Here is a 23,792-nt window from a genome sequence, read left to right as displayed (position 1 = left end):
ATCAATATAGGAAATTATATCGTTATAGTTTTACCAATAAATTCCATTATTATCATTAAAAAACACAGATCAGGTTGATATGCTTTCTAAATAAACAACTGTATTGTTACTCGTATATGAAACTGCTGTTATACATAATACGTCATTATAGTTGATGGTTCATTTTGTCTTTCAACGGAGTTCTAATGTTTTTGTTTCGATTTATGTTAGATGAGAAACCAGAAATTCTTTTATATTTCAAATATTAAAATTTGTGATAAAATACAGAAATGCAAAAAAAGCTCTTTCCGGTACCGGGAATCTAACCCGAGCCTCCTGGGTGAGAGCCAGGTATCCTAGCCACTAGACCATACCGGATACGAGAAAGCATTGTAATGAAAGCTTTATTTATCGGTACTAAATGTGTTTTGGTAAATTTTACAAACAGATTTTTGTTTTTAAGAAAAAAAAATTACTGACGAAGTAATTTATTTTCTATTCGTACAAGCGCTCTTCTTAAACAACTGTATCAAATGTGTTGAGAATGAACGTCTCAATGGAACGCCGTAAGTCAGATGTTTCCTCATAAGTGTTATCCCTTTTCTCTTCATTTTTTTGTTTGATGCGGTCTGACCTTTCTTTCTACAATGTTGTATCTGTATCTGTTCTTCATGATGTATCACCTACAAAGGAATACAAAAAATAACCATTATTTATAATATAACTTTTAATGTACTTTTAACTTATGTGTTCTGCTGGTGTACGTAAAAAAATTAATAAAATCCATTGGAAGTGATGGCTGTTTTATTTGTAATAAGCACCAATGAGGTTTTTGAATAAAAAATGAGTAATTACATATGTTACGTAAATATACAATTGGTTGGGGAAAAGTCCTTCATTTGGAAATTTGATACATTTATTTTATTAATTTTGTATAATATTTAAGTGCCATTTTATTCGCTAACTATTTACCATTTTGCTAGTGATATTAACAATCTCATCAAAAATAGTTCGGTTTCATTACGTCTCCAGAAATAACCACGAGCACTCAACACAATTCATTGAGTCTCTTTCAGTGAGCTCGTGTGGTACCAAAACATCGAGCTTTCTTTTATACACAGCTTTTTTCAAGTGGATCAAAACTGATTTGTGTCAAAAGTTATTTCTGTTGCGTGTTTATCTACGTCATAATTACTGATATGCGGATCTTGGTCCACATTTTCAAAAATTGCGCAAATTCAGTAACCAAATCAAGATGTATCTTTGTATTAATGAACCATTTTCGTATTAATGACACTAAATTAGGTGCATTAACGTCACAAATTTGTTTGTTGAAATTTCGAGAAAAAACCTTTGAAAAATGGCTCGAGAAGAAAAGGCAGCCCGGCCTACGTGTGCGACCCCGAGGTGGAGGAGCAGCCGCTACACTTGTTGCTGTCTTTCCGAAGTACAGCCGGCGCGGGAACAACTTAGTGTCAGTACTAGAAATAACGTGGACTTTGGCGGGTTGCCGGAGATCATCTCCGACGAAAGACTCTGACTGCCCCTTCTCGCTTTTATAGTGCAAGTAATGAAGGATGTACTGGCCAGAAACGGTAGCGCGGGGTTCCTGGTGAATCATTAAGCGCCGCTGATTTAGTTTGTATAATACAAATAGGAAAGTTGGAAATTATATTACATGAATAAATCAGGATATAAGATATTAAGCTAATGTAATTATTTTATTAAACAGGGTTTAAATCAATAAGGAGTAAATTAATTAGGTATATATAATTGAAACAATCAGCTATACTATCACGTTAAATGCCATCATATTTTTTTTTTAAATACGACAGGCTAATGACTTATGGTAGTATAAAGTCTGCTTGAAGAGATAGTAAGAAATAATTAATTTTAATATGTAATAATCCGAATAATGCTAACGTTTTTTGTCACTATATTGTCTTTACGTTATTTATTATTTCTGTAACCATTGATATCTGTACAGGGTGTGCCATACATTGACAGCAGATGAGCTAATATTCACCCCTTTAAAGCTTTTACGTCCATATCAATCACTATTTATACTGTAAAACATTAAAAAATCGTAGTAACCTTCCGTATTACTTCACATTTTACCGTAATTAAAAGAGGATTTGTTCTACTTTCTCTCTGTTCATATAAAATTCGCGTAAACTTTTTTAAATCAAAAGTTATTCACGGACAGTTTTCTGTAAGTCCTTTACCACGAAGGTTTTAAAGCGCTACCAAAAGTTTTAAAATTACGTTCCTGCAAAGTCAATTACATCGCTCGGCGGCCGCAGACTGCACAGTCGTAGCGCACCGCTACAAATGTGAACGCTACTGAGAGCGCGTGGCGGACTGCGGTCGTTGATCAAACTCCACGTAAGCTCGCTTTAATTTTCCAAATGTTTGTTTGCTATGTTATTTATATTTTAATTTACAGTTTATAAATAAATTGAAACAGCGCTCTTACCTGTTCATTAATTCATGTTATTATCTACATAAGTTCATGCAGTGACAACTTATGTACGTCCTGAGAAGAATGTCAGAAAAGCCCAATTTGATAAAAACTAACATTAGATAATACTCCCCTATAACGGCATCGTTCAAGTTAAAACTACAGGGATTTCAAAGTCTCAATCATTCTCCTTTACAATATCCTTAATGCGGTTGTAAAGCAATTCATTTCCAAGCTTAATGAATACATAACAAAATGACTTTATACAGTAATAGATTATTTGTTAAATTTTTGTTTAATGAAAAATTGTTTTATGTTCATCAGTAGTCGTCTTCGTTTCAGCTCATAGACGCTCACTGCAAATTATATTATTTATTTTAAATACTAATAATCATAATAAATTTGATAACAGCTAGCAAACAATATAAACTACACTATTTACTTATGTGACGAAAAGCTTTTAAAAGTAAAGACGAATTTTATTGTTTACGAATTGGAAATCATGAGTTTTGGAAAAATATTCAAAAGGAATCGGGGCAATCAAAATTTGATAAACGAATACACGAATATCCTCATTAGTCTGAAAAAGATGTCAAGTATGAAAACTATTAAAATGTTATCAATGTACACACAGCTTTTATTGATATACTCGGTGTTAAGTGATTTCGTTTTGCAAGATTAAAAATTATGACGATGGAAAAACGTGGCATTAAATATCTTAAACCGCAGTTAACAACTTTCGTAAACAATCAAGTATATTTATTTTTTGCATAAAACGTGTTTTATGAAAGCGGTTATTTATTGCCGATGGATGGATATTCCGTACGACATTAACAAAATATCTATACATTAAACAAACAATAAAAATAAATTGCGTTGTATATATTTATCTAAGACTTTTAAAATTCATTACGTTGGTAAATCATTTAATTAAATATATACAAGCCGAAATAGCTCAGTTGGGAGAGCGTTAGACTGAAGATCTAAAGGTCCCTGGTTCGATCCCGGGTTTCGGCAGCAGTTTTTTTTTTGACAGTCTTTTTATAACTTCTCTGTAAATGTTACTTTAATTGGAAGGTTCTTGCTTTATTTGCATATATATATTTATATAGATTATTTTTGGCAGTATTATCCCGGTGGTATAGGACTGAAACTTTCGTTCGTAGATCGTGAAAATGCCAGTAAACTCTCCATATCGTCGGGGATCTTGAAAAGGCACCTCTGTGATCGGAGATAAGTGGTCCTGTAGGCTGCTATCCCTGTACAACGATGTAGTACGTGAGCAGCAGTCGCGTCCTCTTCAAGATACGCCCATGAATAGACGACTATCTGAAACACCTAAAATAAACAGATGTTAGTTAAAAGACCATGAACTGTTAAGATTCCAACTATAAGACAAAGTCGGGGTCGCAACAGCCATGATATCGGAGAGCCGGTAGTTTATGGGAGATGTCGTCTGTTTAGCTTGTCAAAACTTCTCATGGCTTTTCTATTGCTCCTAAGCATATGTTATGAAAATAAAGATATTGTTATTATTATTATCAATTTCTATAACATTTTAAAGATATTATTGACTTAGTATACTTAAATTTGACCTAACTGCAATCTATATACATTGACTAAAACTTTCAGGTCACGTTTTCATTAACCGTTTTTACGAGCTTTTTAACGGATAAATTCTCTTAGGCGTAAGCTTTCTCAGTTAAATCGATCTCGTAGTTAATAACGGTTGTACAAATTTTGAAATATTTTAGCCAATTTTTGACTGAAAAATAAAAGTATGTAGACACTTTTTAATCAAAATACAGTGGAATGGTTCTAGATATTATACCTAGATAATTATTACATCTCTATATAACACATAAAATTATTTCCTATAACTTCAAACATATATAATATTTTCTTTTACTTGAGCAATAGAAGAGGACTGGGACTCGCGATCGTAGATCACGGGCTTGACTCTCGAGATACATTCTTGTATAATTGACTTTATACATAAATTATATAGGATTGCTCTACAAACAAATTTGCAGAGGCTGGGCAGCTGCGTTCTCTGTGTAGTACAATACCTCATTGCGATCGCCACCCCGTCCGACAAGCGTAGCGATTATGATATACGGAAGGCCTTGCAGTGGTTTCTATTGTATAAAACGTCGACAACGACGAATATTCTTATATTAAATTCATTATCATTTTTGGGTTAGAATTGTGAGTTTACGTTCTTACTGGACTGACCTATATCGAGATACTAGAAACGTAGATAAATCCTACGTACCTATCGTAGATAAATCCCTGCCCTCGGACAAGTATACCATTGGTACGACACGACGGCTAGATCCTTTGGAGTTAATAAAAACAAAATATTATGAGTAGATTAGAAGAGAGAGTCCTATTTATCATCATCAATCCGATCGCTCCCATGATAAATGAAATGGAATGAAATGTAGAAAAAAAGCTTTTTCCGGTACCGGGAATCGAACCCGAGCCTCCTGGGTGAGAGCCAGGTATCCTAGCCACTAGACCATACCGGATGGGAATGAATTTCGTAACTAAGGCTTTGTTTATCAGTACTTTTTGTCTCAAAAGTATGACGAAGTAATTTATTTTCTATTCGTACAAGCGCTCCTCCTAAACAGATGTATCAAGTGTTTTGTGAATAAATCACTTAATGGAACGCCGTAATCCAGATGTTTCCTCTTAAGTTTTATCACTTTTCCTTCAATTTTTTTTCGGTTTGATACGGTCTGACCTTTCTTTCTATGATTTGTATCAAGTTTAATTTTACCTTTGTGTCACCTATAAAAGAATACATAAAATAACCAATATTTTTACTGTAACTTTTAATGTACTTTTAACTTATGGGTACCGTTAGTATACCTAAATAAATAAATAAAATTCGTTGAACTGATGGCTGTTTCATTTGTAATAAAAACAAACGAGGTTTTTGGTTAACAAATGAGTAATTAAATATGTGACGTAATTAAATAATTGGTTGGGAAAAAGTATATATGCGTTTATATGGAAATTTGATACATTCTTTTTTCATTAATATGTCTATACTATTTAAGTACCATTTTACTCAATAATCACGAATGAGTGCACGATTCATTGAGCGTCTTTCGGTCAGCTCGTGCGGTACTAACATATCGAGCTACTTTATACACAGTTTTTTTCAAGTGTATCAAAACTGGTTTGTGTTCAAAATCATGTCAGTTGGATGTTTATCTACGTCATAACTACTGATATACGGATCTTGATCCACATTTTAAAAATGGCGCGAATCAATATCAATAACCAGATCATGATGTTCCCGTGACATTAATCAAGTCGGATTAACCTTAAATAATAGTTAGAACAACAATTATGTTATACATGTCGGGAATAGTTAATTAAAAGCAATTAATATTGAAATAATTGCTGATAATTATATAGAAAGTAAAAAAAAATAAGTATTTGTGATAGGAAAAGAATGCTCTTGAATGCTGCTTCTGACAATTAATGTTTAAAGCCATCATAAATCGGTAAGTGAGATTAACCATAACTTTAAAAATTATAAATTGTTAGTGCTTTACAAGATTTTGTGAAGTAACATTTAGTCATGTTCTATGGTAAACTCACCAACATGTCTTCTTATTCAAGAATTTAAAATAATCGAAATTTAGACAAGTTTTCTCCATTCATCGCAAAAAACTTAAATTGCTTTTATCAAATTGAACTGCCGTAAGTACACAATATTATCTTTAAAATAAACTCCCAAGCAACATCGTTGGAGTCCAATTTGCAGTAAATTTTGAAATTAAATCCTCATCCCAGAGAAGTTAATCTGAACTAAATGTATTTTTCGCAAAAACGAGATAAATTCTTGACTAATATTCTTCTGCATTTTTAAAGAAATAACAGAACAGTCCGATAGTCGGTAACTCAGGTATTGTTTTTAAAACGTATAAATAAAAGATTAAATGATTGATTTATAGTACTAAATGAACCAAATATGTTTGATGTACACTATAATTCACACGTCACGTCACTGAAAGGACTCGCATTCTTTGCAGGAATATGTATACAGTGGATTCTAGTAACCAATATTATTTTTCCATCCGATCTACTTATATACGATATCGTCCGTAAAACAGAAAGGTATTTCCGAGTCATCTCATTCTTTACTAAAATGTTGATAAAACTGAGAGTTTTGAGAACTGGCCAATTTACAAAAAAATGTGAAAATAACAATTATCAAAATTAAAAAACAGAACGCTCTACTAATCTTTTAATGTATGTTATTATACATTATCTTAAAGTTAATTTTCTCAAAAATCACGGCAAATTTAAAATAACATTACAGCGTTAGTATAAATTTGACGAACAAAAATTAGATAAGGTTCAATTAGCCCTTAGTGTTTGGGCAAATTTTTGTAATAGATAAACTTCAGTTTTGATCTCTGTTTATTATTTCGGTCGTTTCAATCATTAATAATTAATTAATTCCTTATTTTCGAAGAGCGGATTTTAAGGAAAATTCACCAATATCAAGACTACCGAATCATAAACGATGTAGTGATCTTATACTTTAACAGCGTTGGCGAATTACGTAAAATGTTTTTAAAATGGTTTTCAGGAACTTTTAAATTAAGTTAATATGCATTTTTATTTGCGTCAATATATTTTTACTTAATATGTGTATACTGTGGATGTGGAACGAGCTTGTTGCGCTTATGTTATTGTACATCTACTTAAGTTATATCGTAAAAATATGTAAGTGTAAGCAAATGCAGGCTTGTCTTTAAAGTAATAAATAAATAAAAAAAAATTGTATTTGAATAACTTGTTAAAATGTATGTGCAGTTCTCAAAGCTATAATATAAAATCATTGGAGTGAAGGTGGCATTATCATCACCGATGTGTTTCGTTTTAAGCGGACGTAAAATAGGGAGATCGCAGTTTATAATTTTTCATTAACTGGCCGTTTTTGGAGTCGCGTTCATACCTCTGCCATTGTAGCAGAGTGCGTAAGTCTATGGGTGAATAAGTTATATTACAATTTAATAATGCTAATTTGTTTTCTTGCTGTCTGCTTTCTTATATCTATATATTTATTTAACATTCAGTGCATATTTTTCTTTTTTAAGGATCGAACTATTAACATTAGATAAGTTTTTGTGTTAGCTTACTGCACCCATAACTCTCTTTTAATGAGTGCACTAATGTTTATGTACCACGCGAACTCAATGTCTTGTGGATTTTTTGACCTATTGAGTTATCTTCTTTTTTTTAACCACCAGTGAGCACTCTCTTTGTGCGAATTAAAAAAGAACCCGAAAATTAAGTCATTTTATTACCTAAACTCACAGCATTTTAATTTTAGGCGATCGAAACATTTTGTTTTATAAAATACCCAACATTAAGTGTTTATATGACACCAAATAACTTGCAGTAATTATGTCTGGACGGATAGGCCCGAAGCGTTGAGTACAAACCGTTGTGTTACGCAATAGCTAACAACATCTCATCAAATAACACAAGCTCAAACTTCAAACTAATGTTCCTATTTGCATATCTCCGAGTTCCCCCCAGAATTTGTTACAAAGGCAGCAGTTGTACGCTAGTGTTTGTTTAAAATAACTTTAATGTGACTCGTGTCACTACAAATAAGTGTAAGAAGCCACCGAAAGGTGAATAACATTAGTGGTATTATATTAGCTTGCCATCTTAAGACTTAACAACTATTATTGCCATTATTTTTTTGCATTTGTTTATAATTGATACGGCTTGATGTATAAACGACAGATCGACAACCAATCCGAGGGCTGAAGACCATAGGGCGGAGACGGAAGACCAGAGACCGAAGACCAAAGACCGAATGCTGGAAACAGAAGACTGAAGGCCGAAGGCTGAAGAACAAAAACCAAAGACTGAAGACCGATACCAAAGAATTAAGACCGGAAGCTATATAATCAGAAAATAAATTGGAGACGGAAGACTGGATATCGGTATCCGGGGACGACTCCTTCGGGACAAATCGACAGTTTAAACTTTCAACTTTACATTTTATTGAAACTAAATCAGAAATTTGGATTAAAGATTATAAAAATTTTCGCTATTAATTAAAAAGAGCAAATATTTTGTAAGTTGTATATTAAGTTTACCTTAACGAAAACAATGCTGAAAGCCACTTCCGGTATCGGGAATCTAATTTAAGCCTTCTGGGGAGAGCGAGGTATCCTGGCCACTAGACCACACCGGATATAAATGAAGCATCAGAAATAAATTAAATATATGATTTCGCATTATCAAATCTATTACGTTTTTGTTATAAATAATTAACAATAATAATTTATAATTTGAATAGTTGAGTAATAATTTATTTTATTTTATTAATAAATAATTATTTTTATCGTAACTTGAATACCAAACACAAATGAATGCTTTTTATTAATTTATTACAAAGAACACCAGTATATGATAATCAATTTAGAACCATTTAGTTATTTCTCAATATATCAAATACTAAAGAATTTCAATTTATATACCATATAGGTCATTTAGGATTGGAAAGTTGCCAGAAAATTCACTGTTGCGTGCTTACACATGGTGTAAAGTAACATCATCGGGAATATTCAATTAAATCCGAATATTTTTCATAGCTTACAATTTTATGCGTCTCTTTTTCGTGTTAACTTGAGTCTACCACTTCTGCGGATGATAAATGCCCCGGAAAACAAAGAACTGACAAAAGAAACTTAGCGGGGCTACATATTTTTCGAACAGGATATTAAAATACATATTCAATACATATTGAAATAGCTAGCAGGCGAACGCATTACTTCAAAAGTGTGCTATCATGTATGAAGTCATTTACAGTGTAATAACAAACAAACATTCATTGTCAATTTTTTTAAATGTTACTTTAAAAAATGTACAATAGCATCTCAAAACATATGTAGAAAGCTAGCATGCTTTCAGCATGTTCTGGGATGCTATTGTTAAAAATTATACATTGTCGATAGAAAAAATTGATAACTAAACTCTAATAAATACATCATGTATATCGCACTTAAATGGAATATAAAAATTAGCAATATTTTTGTGAAAATACGATACCTTTTGATATCTATTATCTGTTATCTCCATATGTAGAAGCAGTAATCGATTTTTTATCTCTTTAATTTTTAATCCAATAGATTTAAATTAAATAAAAGCGCTCTATGGTTTAAGAAGAACAGTAAAATACTAAGTTGTGAGGCTTTTAAAGACTCTTTACGACTCAAATACATTTATTAACGCTCTATGTTTTACGAGAAAGATTGAAAAACATGAATACTTGATATTGGATTGCAAACAGAAAACAGGTGCTTTGATTGTACAGTAAGGTATTGTCTCCTGCTCTTCCAAAACTAACTGTCACTTAAAACATTAGTTTATAGTAGTCACCGGTAGGACCGGTGGCCTATCTATATCCAGCGTCTTCAGACGACCTATGTAAATTCCCTTTGTAAGTGGATGTCGTGGAGTATGCTGCACTTGCCGGTGCGTAGTCCGCGTTTACGAAAATTAAGGCTCCAGCGGCTCTCTCTTCTACACGTTATATGGCCTGCTCACTGCTACCTCCTATTGGCAATCTGCTGTGCTAAGTCGTTTACCTTCGTTCGTCTACCGATCTCATCATTCGATCATTCGAGGTTCGATCTCGTAGGCCCTCTCCATGGCTCGTTAACAACCCGACAACGAGGCCTAGAATGAGAAACCAGCTTCAGTTTCGGGATTAGAGACACAGGGATTAGAGTTTAATTCATCGATTGACTTCTTTTATCAAAGTATATTATAAGTATACAGTTTCGTGATCCACATATTTTTTAAATATTTTATTAACGCTGATCTGCAACAAAAGTAATAAAAGCTATAGTTAAATGTATCATAAACGTAGTTGAGTCTCAAAACGTGTTTTTAATTTCTCTATGAAAATAAATGATTCCATTTTTATTTAAACACATTAGCGCTATTTTGTGCCGTAAGTCTGTTTTGTTGTCAGTGACTTAAAAATTTTGATGTTAACAGTATAACTTAAGAAAAGTAGTCGGACCACAAAGGAGCTCCTCAGAGTCCATTATATATTCATAGCGGACGTTGCTGTAGCTTGAAAATGTTGACGAAAGGCTAAAAACTTTGAAGTCAGACGCTAGAGATAACATTTGACAAAATATGGTTACGGTAACAATGTTTTTGTATAATAAATAGATGTATAATAAATACTTTAAAATTTACGTAACCTATACCTTATTGTAAATATGCTTTAAACACTTTTTTAAAAAGAGCCTTTTTCTAATTTCAGTCATATTTAAAAACGGAGTTTACGCCTAATAAAGATCGAGTTAGGATTTTCGCGTTGCATCGGTGCGAATACGTGCCAAATATTTTTTTTAAATAATGGTTTTTATGTAATCGATTTTATTTATATCTCGATAAAATGGTGTAATGAAAATTAAATTGTAAAATAAAGAAATGCTCGCTCTCGCACTTTTAGGACGCCAGTTGTAAAAAAATCTATAAAAGTATCAAAGTTTAAATAAGTTTATTTTTAAGTCTCAATGCTCATATGAAAGTGCTGTACAGACCAAGACCTTTTTACTCTAGATAGTGACATAAGTACAGTTAAAATACACTTACATATAAATATAGTTGTATATGAATTTTAATAATGGACTAATTTAATAAGGAATAATGTAATAAAATAATAAATATTTTTTCTGCAATGAATGATAATACAACTTAGAGATAAACTGCTCTAATTATTTGTGAAAGTAATCGCAATAAAATCCGACCGAGTTTGTTATGTATTCTCCACAAATCTGGCCGCCGCTTTAAGTTAAGGAACACAATCTTAGCGACGCGTCATTTTGTTTTTATTTGCAGCAGACTGCGCTCTTCTCACTTACTTATCATGACGTTCACGAGTGACTCGCTAACTTTGTGCAGCCAGAAGTTAGTGGCTGTCGCATTCTATTACAAAAAAGACATATTTTACAAATATTTATTTATATAAGGATATTGGGAAGAGATGCAACAGCTGTGAAGATTTTTGCTGATAACTGAGCTCACATCCGCTTAAAGCTTTTACACCTGTAACCAGTAAACATATATAAAAACAGATCCGTTTTTACTTGTTCGTCACGTAACCAGAGAATAACTCTTAAAGTTTCCTAATACTATGTAATATGTTTGTATGGAAAAGTACTTTGCGCTTATGAATTGACTCTATTATAAACTTCACGCGTAGATAGTGTCAAAATTGATGATGTCGACAATTTGGTTAGTATTTATCGATCATGACATCCTTTTTAGTTATTTTACATTTTAAACGCAATTAATAAAGTGATAATTCTGAAAAAGTTATATTTAATTAATATTACATTGCAACAATGTTAGTACTTATGCGATAGATATGTAGCTTCTAATGTAATGACTGCGTTATAAAACGTTATAACACTCTTAAACACGTTAAAACAACGTGAAAACGTAATTAAACGTATAAATATAGATAAACGATCCTCGATATATTTACGAACTTAATTTTATTAATTGTGGACAAATCCTGCAAAATTATTTATAAACACAAAATTTACATAAAGGAAGTCTAAATTGGTGTTTGTTCTCAGGTTAATATTTCTTACATAATAAAATGACCCAGACATAGACCCAAACTCCGTGTCGGGCTACACACGGATCCGATTTATTTTCGTCTATAGACCCTCATTATACAACGTCCCCGTTGTTTCCAATTTGTTGTATCCGTCCATTCTTAAAACGAAGGCTGAACATATCAACAGCTAATACCCTTTTGTTTATTATGTTAAACGGAACAAATTAAAAGCAGACTTACTTTTAAACAGTGACTTTTATTGAAATAATAAGGATTGTTTTAAATACAAGCCCATTTCAGTATCGATATTTAACTATTAGGACCTTGAATAAGTTCTCGCTGTTTTTTGAAAGATGGCGTTGCGGCACTCTGTGCCTGGAATTTCGTACGGTAACAAATCACCAAAGTAGTGCTATATGTAACCTCAAATTATAGTAGAATAGAGTTTACCACAGTGTCAACTACATATTTATTGCTTTTTGTGAAAATGTGTACTTTTGTGCCAAATAAAGTGTTTTTGCGGAGAATTTTATTGCACTGCTTTATTCAGAAAAAATCTGCAGCAGAAGCACACAGAATTCTCGTTGAGATATATGGTGTTAATGCTTTGTCAAATACAACGTGCAGAGACTGGTTTAGGCGCTTCAAAAGTAATGATTTTGACCTTAAAGACAAAGAGCGTTCTGGAGCACCAACAAGATTTGAAGACAAAGAATTGGAGGCATTGCTTGAAGAAGATCCATGTCAGACGTTAGTAGAGCTTGGGAAAACGTTAGAAGTAGATGCGTCAACAGTTTCAAAACGCTTAAAAGCGTTAGGAATGATCCAAAAGCAAGGACATTGGGTGCCGTATGAGTTGAAGCCGAGAGACGTAGAGCGACGTTTTCTCATATATGAATTGATGCTTCAACGTCAAAAGAGAAAAGGTTTTCTGCACCGTGTCGTCACTGGGGATGAAAAGTGGATTCACTACGACAATCCAAAGCGAAAAAATCGAGGGGTATGCCGGATCACGCATCAACATCGTCGCCTAAACCAAATATTCATCGTTCTAAGCTTCTTCTCTGCATTTGGTGGGATCAGAGGGGCGTAATTTATTATGACCTGCTGAACCTAATGAAACTATCACGGGAGCTCGCTATCGACTTCAGTTGATGCGTTTGAATCGCGCTCTGAAAGAAAAGCGGCCACTATACGAGCAGAGACACGACAAAGTGATTTTATTACATGATAATGCTCGGCCACATGTGGCAAAACCAGTCAAAACTTACCTGGAAACACTTCAATGGGAAGTTCTACCCCACCCGCCGTATTCGCCGGACATAGCCCCCTCCGATTATCACTTGTTTCGGTCGATGGCGCACGGTTTAAGCAAGCAGCACTTCCATTTTTTGAAGAAGCCGAAAAATGGCTTGATTCATGGATTACCTCGAAAGATGAGTGATTTTTCCGACGGGGGATTCAATTGCTACCAGAGAGATAGGAGAAAGTGGTCTCTCATGATGGACAATACTTTGAGTAAGTACATTGTATTTTAAATAATTTTTTTTGAAAAAATAAAAACAGCGAGAACTTATTCAAGATCCTAATATAATATTTCAGATATATATCTTGCCTTCCTATGACTGATAATATTAAGTTATAAATGTTGTAGCAATCAAATAAAAACTCGTGTGATATGAGATTCAACTTAACCCAGTACGGTTTAAAGGTCCAGGTTGTTAGCGTATGTAAATAATAAAATCGTGTCACGAGCTCTATCCGTATTTCCATTCGACTTCCACCTTAATTATTGACTCATCACGATATCTCTTGGATATTTGATAGGGATATCCTTTTCGTCTAGTATATGTGAGCAAAAAAATAATTATACATAATTCCAGCCGCAATATGTTCAATAAAATATGCGTATTTACAAAGTATAGGTATTGTACTTGGCCCGGTTAGATTTTTATTAGATTATAAATAATCAAGAATAAATTTAGAGAAATTTACACCCACAAAGAGCTATTTATTTAATTAAATGTGCAATGTTTCAGTACATGAAAAAATTAATTGAAGGCTAAATCAACGGTGCGGGTGTCTCTAGTTATTTTTAATAAATGAACGAAGAAGCCAGGTTCAGCGCTGTGCAAGCAGTGGGAGCCTCGCAGAAGAGAGCTGAAACTTCCGATCGTAGGTCGCGGGTACGATTACCGGGACATGATCTTACATAATTCACACTTTGTACATTAATGATCAAGGATTACCGCTGCTCATAAATAAGTTTCCATAAGATGGTCAGCAGCGTCCTCTACGTACCATAATACAACATTGCGATCGCTGAACCGCCTGCTAAGCGTGGTCCACAAATATCCTTGGCGAGGCCGTCGTCGTTTCAGTCCATTACACGGCATGGGGCTGAAGCGACGACGAGGTCCGTCGGTATTAATTTGTAAAAAAACACTTAAATTACATTTTACTCTTTTATTTAAAATACGTTCAACTTTAAAAAGATCGTCTCTCCTACTTTAAAATAACTGCAGGATACACCCAAAATTTATTACAGAAACTTTTACTACTAAATACGTATATACACATATAAAGAAGGCATGTAACTATATTATGTATACTTTACGAGGTGTTTTGTAATACAATCTTAAAATCCAATTAACTCCAGTAAAATTGAGCCGAATTTTCGACAAAGACAATTGATATTTTGAAGTCAACTCTATATAAACACTGTCTTCGTTTTCCGAATTATTTAGTGTCCGGTTTCAAATACAGAACAGTATACATAGACCAACGCTGAAGAGAAGGAAGGTACACTGTAAGGAATAGGTCCCCCTAAAGATCGCAGCGACGGCCGGTCTCCCGCTGCCCGCATCGTGCAACTTTCTTGACCTTGTCTATATCGTCGGTCTACTTAGTGTGGTGCTCGCACTCGCCGCATCTGTCGACTACTGCACGAGCTGTGTAACAATCAATTCTTCAAGCTACGTCCGTGATTAGATTTCGCAGCGAAGCTATAAGTATAGAGTATATATACAAGCATCTTTATTTTTAAAATATTATTGTTTCTAATTCTTAAGAATCATAAATCTTATCATCGAAAAATTATGGACGAAAATAAATGTAAGCTTAATGGTCGGTTATTCTCGTTAAGGATTTCCTGCGTTAATACGTTATTACAAACGAACAGCTTGCGTGCACGATACTCGTTTTGAAAGTCATTGCCGCAAAACAACAATAAACGTTAATTGAATTATGTTCAGAATCTAATCTTATCATTTTATCTGTATCATCTAGAAATATGACATGCTACTAGTGTATATGTACTAATGTATATATACACCTACTAATATAGTTTATTTTTCTATGACGGTAAACCACTGCTTCCTCTATTAGCATTAACAGTGTCTACCGAAAATGTTGGAGACGACGATGCTGTCATGTAGAAGAATATTAAAAAATAGAAAATAATCTGAAAAAGACGTTACGAACAAATATATATGTACAATTCTGTTAATTCTTTGCTGTCTATTTAATCTAAGAATTATTATTTCTTTTTGATTTACGAATCAGTATATATTTCAATCTTACTAAAAAAAAATAGTAATTACCAAATTTGAACAATTTTATTCAACAAATAACTCAAAATAGAGCAATTTTACAAGCAATCATTTGTTCCTCTATAATTAAAAAACTAGAACATGGTGCCGACACTAAAAAATATTTGCATAGACTAACTGTATCCACTTGAAAAATATGTATATTCTTCTACATAACAGCCAATATTGCAACACATTTAAATACCTTGTTATATGCACTAAGTTATGATTATGATTCAATAACGCACTAAAAAACGAGTAGAAACGTTATTTTAAAAAGTACCGCAAATTATTTCAGCCGTAAGAAGTCCCTTGCTTTACATACGCAATACCCCTATAAATTTACAATAAGATAGTTTTTATTGTTAAAAGTTTTCCCAGTCGCACGGAAACCCAATATCCTTTCATTTCTTTTTTTTCTTCACTTCAGACTCTGGCAATAGACGGTATTGGTTAGGGTGGCTCAAATAAGGTCTGTACTTCTACTTTTACATCTTATATTTACTACCGTTTTCTGTTATTTCTTTTCCTATTATCTAATAACAAAGTCTTGCTTTTTTATTTGCAAATATATTCCTCACTGTGATTATATTTACTACTCTATATAAACAAAATACACCTGCCTACAGAATTTCGAACGAACTTAAAATGGTCGACTGTCCACCTTGTGGGTACTAAGCCGCTGTTATCTGAAGGTTCTGGTGCTGAGACCGTCAAGGGCAGCGTTTCTACAAGACGTTTATAAATATTAAAATTATAGCAGAGAAAACATAAATAAAATAAAATTTGTTAATTTGCTTGTAACGTTCAGCCTCATACACATTTTCAAAAATTGAGCGTTTAAATTTAAAAAAAATTCACTTAATTTAAACTAAATTTGTTAATTTTTGAACAAAAATCTTATTAAAGTTTGCCTAGTAACTTTCATTGTTAGGCTTGTTCTGAGAGCTTACAAAAGTCGTTAACAATAGAAATGCACCAAGAGTAGGACTGTCGGCACTATCTGTCTTTTCATTATTAAACTGTCTTTATTTTTAACGCTACTCTTTTACGATGAATATTCCCGTGCTGAACGCGCTTCGATACTGCTTTGACGAATACAATGCGAATTATTTCTCTTACTGGCGGTTATTGCATTCGTAGACCGCAATATAAATAACAGAAATTCCTTTAAAGAAAAATAATCACAGTTGTCAAAATGCTTTCGTTTATCTGTCAATCCATCGGTGTGTGCATGCGCAAAATGTAAGGACGCGCGGCGTATGATTTGTAGGCGGTTGTAAAAACCGCGTCTCACGCCGAAAAGAATTATGAAATATAACAATGGCGAACGGCGTCATGTGTTGTTGTTTGTGAATTTGTATAAAATCTTTAGTGCTGTGACGGAATATGGAATTAAAGACTATCTTATATCAATTTTGAATCAATGTTTAATATGTACAAATGAGTGTTGAAAGTTTTATGTAAAAATTATTTCATTCGCATGACCAATAATTTATTACGGCGTTGGTGTATCTGAAGTTGTAGGCGGATGACTTAAAATAAACTGTCTATCTTTCATCCAGGTGTTTAGATTTTTGTTCCCCAGCTCGTTAGGAGTTGTCTCTATCATTGCCTACCGAACCTGTTAAACTCCACCAAACCTTCACTAAATAAAAGTCTATTCTCCGATTCCGACTTCCAAACGTATTCTTATGAGATTTGCGTCTTCATCATCATCATTTCAGATTTAAGAGGTCCACTACTGGACATAAGCCTCCCTATAAATTTTACTTTATGATTATTCGGAAGTGGTCTGCATCCACCTTTTAGGTGAACGACCCACACTGCGCTTGCTGCTCCGCGATCTCCACTTCAGAACCTTACGGCGACTGCAGTCATCCGTTCTTTGCTCTACGTGGGTCTGCTCACTGTCTCTTCAACTTGCGCTCTCGTTGACTACGTCGGTCACGTTTCGTTAATCAACGTATCCTCTCATACATAATTTGATCCCATTGATAAATCCCGCGCATAACCCCCTGCTCTTCATTCACTTAGTGAATTTGCATGTTCTTTTTCATATTTGAAAAGTGAGTGGTAGTATTCGCAAAAGCCCAGCGGCGTAATTAATCATAATAATTGTGGTAATGATGATTCGTTAATTAAAATAAATATTTTCGTTTTAAAAACAGAAGTCGTACCTTAAAACTGGTGGTTTTATTTTAAGAAGGAAGAAGAAATTATCTTGGTAATAATAAGTTTCATACTTACAAATAGAAACTACCTAACTGACCAGCGACAGTAATTACCCTTCGTCTATCCAATTATTTTACACGTAAGCTTTAGTATGACGTTAAATAATATCGTGTCCGTAACAATAATGTGAAGGCATTGAGGTGTTATTATTTCACACAAGAATTTTATAAAATATTACGCAGTGAATTAATTTTGTAATAATATTAATATTTAATGCGTAGAAAATACTTGTGGTACGATACGTACTTGTGAAAATAAATTTTTCTGGTTGGTACAAATTAGTCATAATGGTTACCTGTACACTTAATTTTTCGTATAACGTTTTATTGTTTTTGATAAATACTGCAATATGTATATTTATGTATTATTATTTCGCTTAACGGTCATTAGTTATATTATATTAAAATAAATGAAAGCTTCATCGTCTGCTCGAAGTAAAGCTAGGAAGGATAGCTACACGAAATTGTCTTGTGTTCCTACAGTATAGCGAGTGTGATAAGTAAAGTCCAGGTTTGTGCCTTGGGACAGTACTGAAGGGGAACCGTCGCGTTCTCGGGAACATACTAATGTTTCTCCAAAGAGTACTGAAGACGACTACAAGTGTTCTTAGCGAATGGGATATTACTAGATCCTACCCCCAGAGGATAATGTATCTTATCTATATCTATAAGGTTTCTCTTTGAAACCGAAAAAAATATAAACCGTAGTGAAAGTTTGCAAAAAAGGCGTTTTTAAACATCGCATAATGTATTTGGAATTAGAATATTCCAGAAGCGAAAATGGTGCAGAAATACAGATCTCACAACGGTGTGTGTAATAAATCAAACGTATTTTTCGTATTGACCTTCTACTGGACCCGGGTGTGCTGGGCGGTAAAAAGTGACAGAAAGTCAATGCTCTGGATTATTTTCAGAGTACATTATACTTGAATTATCACAGTCTGCCTGCGGTGTATTAGGTGTTGATTGGGGTTTTTGTTAATGTTGTATATAGTATAATGTTTAATCAATAAAGTTAAGTTAATTGTGTACATAGTATAATATTGATTGAGGTTTTTGTTAATAATAATATACCAATCTATAATATCATTTCAACCCTATCCACTGTACGAGACACGCTATGCCTAGTGTGGAGTGTTTTATTTAGTCGTAAGTTTTAATTTAATTCTAATGTCATTCTTTTATATTAATTGCACATCGTCGGACGACCCTAACGAAGTCCTCAGTTCACCTGATGTGTGACACTTAGATACCAGTATGAATACTGTAATATAACCACTTACATAGTGTTTGGAACAATAAAATACATAAAGAGAATAAATATATGAAGAATTGCTGAATTTTAATACATTAAACATATAACGAAATTGTTTAGAAAGTTCGCGATCCTAATTAGATCTGAACTTTATTAATTTGAGTCGACTTCTGATATTACTTTTATGATTTACAACTCACGGTGAAAACCAATTCGATGTAAACCCTTTATTTGCCGCTTAAGAGTTAACTTATTCGAACATTGTTTCGGAGAAATTTAATTAAAATATTTCTTTTTCCTCACCTTTTCCATTTTCGGTCGTTTCGTTACCCTTGTCTTTTACTTTATGATGTGCGCAGTAGAAGTTCATTGCACCCTTAAAAGTTTTTCTTTTTGAATGCAATCAAAACGGTAACGAATGGACTTTTACCAGACAATAGTGTCTTTCCAACAAAACATCGCTACTAAATAGAATCGTAAACAAAGGGGTTTTAAAAATATATAAGGTATACTATGTACATTTTCATTCAAAGTATATTTATATCATTTTATTTTTATGTATTTTATTGGTGTTCATATATTATTGTAAAAACTTTCATTATAAATAATAGTTTTGTGTGAAATGCTTCATTAATAGACAGGCTGGTTGTTATCAGGTGGAAAGCTGTAAAGTGGTGAATGTAAAGCGGATTACTACATATTAAAATTAATTACTGTTTACTATCTGTCCCTGCAGAGTCTGTACTGCCAACAACTATTAGCTTGACGCATCCTGATAGAAAAAAAACAAGTAATATGTTTAAGAGTGATAAATTATACGGAGTAATAATAAATAAATTTTAGTATTTTTAATTTTTTTTTACTGACTAACAGGATTTTCATTCATACTTTTTACGCATATGGCCTCACACTGTGTTACCAAAAAAGAATCGCAAAATATGTTTCTATGGGCAAGACTAGAGAACAGCTCGATGGAGGCGACCTTTTCATATATTTAACAACATTTTTCTTTTCTTATACGTAGCTCTGAGTAAATAAAAGCTGTCACTCAGTCTCTAACGTTTGACCTCAATTAAAATAAATAAGACGTGTTAGGATACAGTAAAAAAATTGTAACTAACTCTTTATTATCGTAAAAATGTAATCGTGTTACTGAAGTCTGGCGCACAACGCTCATGTAGCCGTCGGCCGTTGGGGGCGTGCGTTGCGGGCAGCGTGAGACTGATCCTCGTGGCGATCTTTGATGGAGGCGTATGCCCTGCACCAGGCGTCTATCGGCTGTTGTAAGTGTTGATTTTAGTCTTGCAGTGTACGAAATAAACCAGTTATTTGTGAAAGTAATCGTTATTTACTATTCCGACATTAAATCTAAAAATAAAGTGATCACTCAGAAATACCTTTGATAATAAGAAGATGATCCTAAAGCAATGTTTATACGGATATTATTAGATGTCACAAAATCAAGCAAAATAGCGTGCTTAAAAGTATTTTCACGTCGCTGCCTTAAAAGAAATGCCTTAATTTCCTTTTTTCATTTTTTCAATTTTATTTTATCAAACCTTTATTTCAAAATAATTGACTTTAAAATATCGGGGTAAAAAGCTTACGTACACTTTCTGTTTTTTTTTGTCAATAAATCAATTGTGTTTTTTTAAATCCATTTGTCTCTGTAATTGAGTAAGTAATAAATAAATATATAATAATATGAATCGACTGCGTTTGGCATCATTATATTAATTTAATATTTAAAAGAAGCAGTAAAAAGAAAAGGCATAAAAAGATAGTGTCTGTAAATAGGTAGCAATGTCATAGCGACTCTCGTTGTCCTTGCTTATTCATCTTTTCTTTTTTATTTTAATTATTAAGATGACATACTACAGGATTTTTCTAGGATATCAAATCAGGAATATGGTCCATAGACGAACGAGAGTAACCAACGTATACCAAGGGATCGGCAGATTGAAGAAGCAGTAAGCAGGCGACATAGGGCGCAAAATATATGCTGGTTGAATGACGCTGGATATATGTCCACTGATCCCATTGGATATCTACGGCAGAGGCCTTTACCCGGCAGTGGATGTTCCATGGCTGAAATGGGGATAATGATGAGATGGCACCATACTAGGATATATTACATTTTTATCATTGCAAATTTCTAAAGCAAATCAAAAGACATAAAGGAAGTTTATCCAATTACGTCATTCGCAGTGGATGCAGAGAGAGCAATTCAGAAATTCATTCATCAGAAAAAGTAAACTGTGGCAAACTTGAGACCGCAGCCCCATGGTCATACATAGTGACTATGTCAATTAATGTGATGATATTAAGATTGCTATTTTATACTTAAACTCAGTTTTATATTTTTTCAGAAATAAATAACCATTATTTTTTATAAAATGATCGTGAAAAGAAAAGGGTTGTATAAATTTCTATTGTGATAACAACATATTGTATTCGTTATATATGTTTTATATAAATGCTTTTACAAATCTTAATACAAAGTAGTCTATTATTTGATGACAATTGTATAGCGGGAATCACATAGAAGTAAAAATAAGACGTAGAAAGGAAAATATATCAGATCTTTTCTTTGTGATGTGACACAGAGTTGTTCTCTTCATTCAAGGAAAACCCTCTAAAGTAATAGTTAATAAAATAAAATAGTAAGTTAGTCGCGAATAAGCCTCTTTTTTGCTCTAACAATGTCATTGTAACAAATTCACTGTCGTGAAAACTAATTGGGTTTGACGAGCCGAGATGTTATTTGGCGCGCACACAGTTGGCAAAGGAGTGTTGAGAAAAACAAAAGTGCTTTATATCGTAAAAAATCTCCAAGATATCTATATAAAAAACGGCCTGTCGGGAAATATTTTGTCAGATAGTTGTCAAGATAACTACGAAGCATTAATGTGTGAAAAACATATAATTATACTGTAAGTAAAAGGAACCGGCCATTTTACCTAAAATATTAAATGGCTAGTTACATTTGATACATAATAATCTTATTAATAAAGTAATGAACTAAAAACATATATTTTTTGAAATAATAGATTTCTCATATCATATCATTTTCATTCATTTTCTCATATCATTTAAATAATAGATCTATCATATTTCTCTTATTTTAATGATACGTACAAATTTAAATTATTTAGTCATTAATAAATTTAAAATGCAAAGAAGTAGTTGGGTGGATACAACCTTCCCAACCCTAAATCGCCTTAGATATGGTTATTATACGTCGCTCGTAATATAAAATATTGTAAGCAATAAATTATTCACGAATTTTTTCATTGTCATAGTAAGTCCTAATGTAAAATATGAATAAATTTGTTACCCGATTAGATTAATAGGATAATTAAATAAATTGGATATGTTACATAAACGTGGAAACATGGATCTGGGACATGCCGATTCAAAGGTCCAAAGTATTTTTATTATTTTAATTGGTTTGGCGTCTTTAAATACGTACCCTGTCTCCTAGACAAAGATTTTGTTCCAAGTTCAATATTAAGTAAATAAAGTAGAAATATTACGAATCCGCGAAAATGGCATTGCTTTGTTACACACTATCACCGATAAAAGTTGTTAGAAATATATTATTTTATATTACTGAAAGAATTCCCCAAAACGTATCAAAAATTTTTAAAGTGAATAAAAAAAAATGTCGATTACTAAAGACGATAAAGCGACTCACGAAAAGCGCGCCCAGCACTTTGTGAAGTGGCGTGTTTTGGCTTCGACCCAAGCGACTTTGTAAGAACACATCTTCATAGAGGCGAGACATGTTATGATTTTTTACAAAAGGTCCATGTATTACAGATGAGCAAACAGGTCACCTTACAAGAATTTTATGTATTGTGAGGAATATTCACGTCCGAGCTGTCTTAGATATAAGGATGTATCGGGTATTTGAATAACAAAAAATTTCAGTTTTGCTCTGTTCGTTCTATAGAGTGGTTTCGTGTCGTGTCTAGTTGTTTTATGTAGTCGTGTTCTGTATTGTGTTCCGATACTGATATTTTATTGGAATGTACTGAATCCACGAGGTTAGGCGCTTAGTCGTTTAAGTACTCATTCTAAGTTGTAAAGCTTGAGATTTCTGTTATTAGCTTGTGTCTAACAAGTGTATAGGATACGCGTGAGTATCGCACGCTCCCTGCTATTTGTTACTTGGCTCCCTGGAATGAAGATGACGATGAATGAGCTGCAATGTTTATATTAATACGGTTTGCTAATTGGTATTGGAATAAAACACTTGTTTTAATCGAACAAATTTTATTTGCTGATAGCACAGAGATAGAGCTGCTGAGGTACGCTTACACAACCCGTCTACGCAAGCATATACTTCGACTCTGATTTCCTACATATATAGCTTGCTGCGCTTAGTTTTATTTATATTGATTTAAGTAAAGAAAAAATTGTTGAAGTTTATCATAACCTTCTTAACATAGTATATTCGCAGTCGCAAATTAATTCAATAATAAGCTGTAAATGTTTTAACGATACACTAAAACATGTAATGGAAATGTTTTTCTTATCTTTGATTTAACTGTACCATCTTGTATTTTAAGTACACCGTCATAATGTTGTGGAGCGCACAATATTTAATTTTAAGATAATCTTATTTGTAACTTGT

At 33.1% G+C, this 23,792-nt stretch overlaps 3 non-coding genes across 3 annotated transcripts; 1 reads left to right on the top strand and 2 right to left on the bottom strand.

Annotated features, from left to right (window-relative positions):
* Positions 1 to 285: 285 nt before the first annotated feature.
* On the bottom strand, positions 286 to 357 carry TRNAE-CUC (transfer RNA glutamic acid (anticodon CUC)). Its single transcript has one exon. It is a non-coding gene; the product is annotated as a tRNA-Glu (tRNA).
* Positions 358 to 3,384: 3,027 nt separating this feature from the next.
* On the top strand, positions 3,385 to 3,457 carry TRNAF-GAA (transfer RNA phenylalanine (anticodon GAA)). The gene has a single exon. It is a non-coding gene; the product is annotated as a tRNA-Phe (tRNA).
* Positions 3,458 to 4,899: 1,442 nt separating this feature from the next.
* TRNAE-CUC (transfer RNA glutamic acid (anticodon CUC)) lies at positions 4,900 to 4,971 on the bottom strand. Its single transcript has one exon. It is a non-coding gene; the product is annotated as a tRNA-Glu (tRNA).
* Positions 4,972 to 23,792: the final 18,821 nt, after the last annotated feature.

Source organism: Battus philenor, unplaced genomic scaffold (assembly GCF_028537555.1).
Source record: "Battus philenor isolate CCGP_79_NKW_IND1 unplaced genomic scaffold, ilBatPhil1.0.hap1 SCAF_25, whole genome shotgun sequence".
NCBI classification, from domain to species: domain Eukaryota; kingdom Metazoa; phylum Arthropoda; class Insecta; order Lepidoptera; family Papilionidae; genus Battus; species Battus philenor.
The sequence above is the reverse complement of the archived record's forward strand: the minus strand, read 5'-3'. Positions and strand labels throughout refer to the sequence as shown.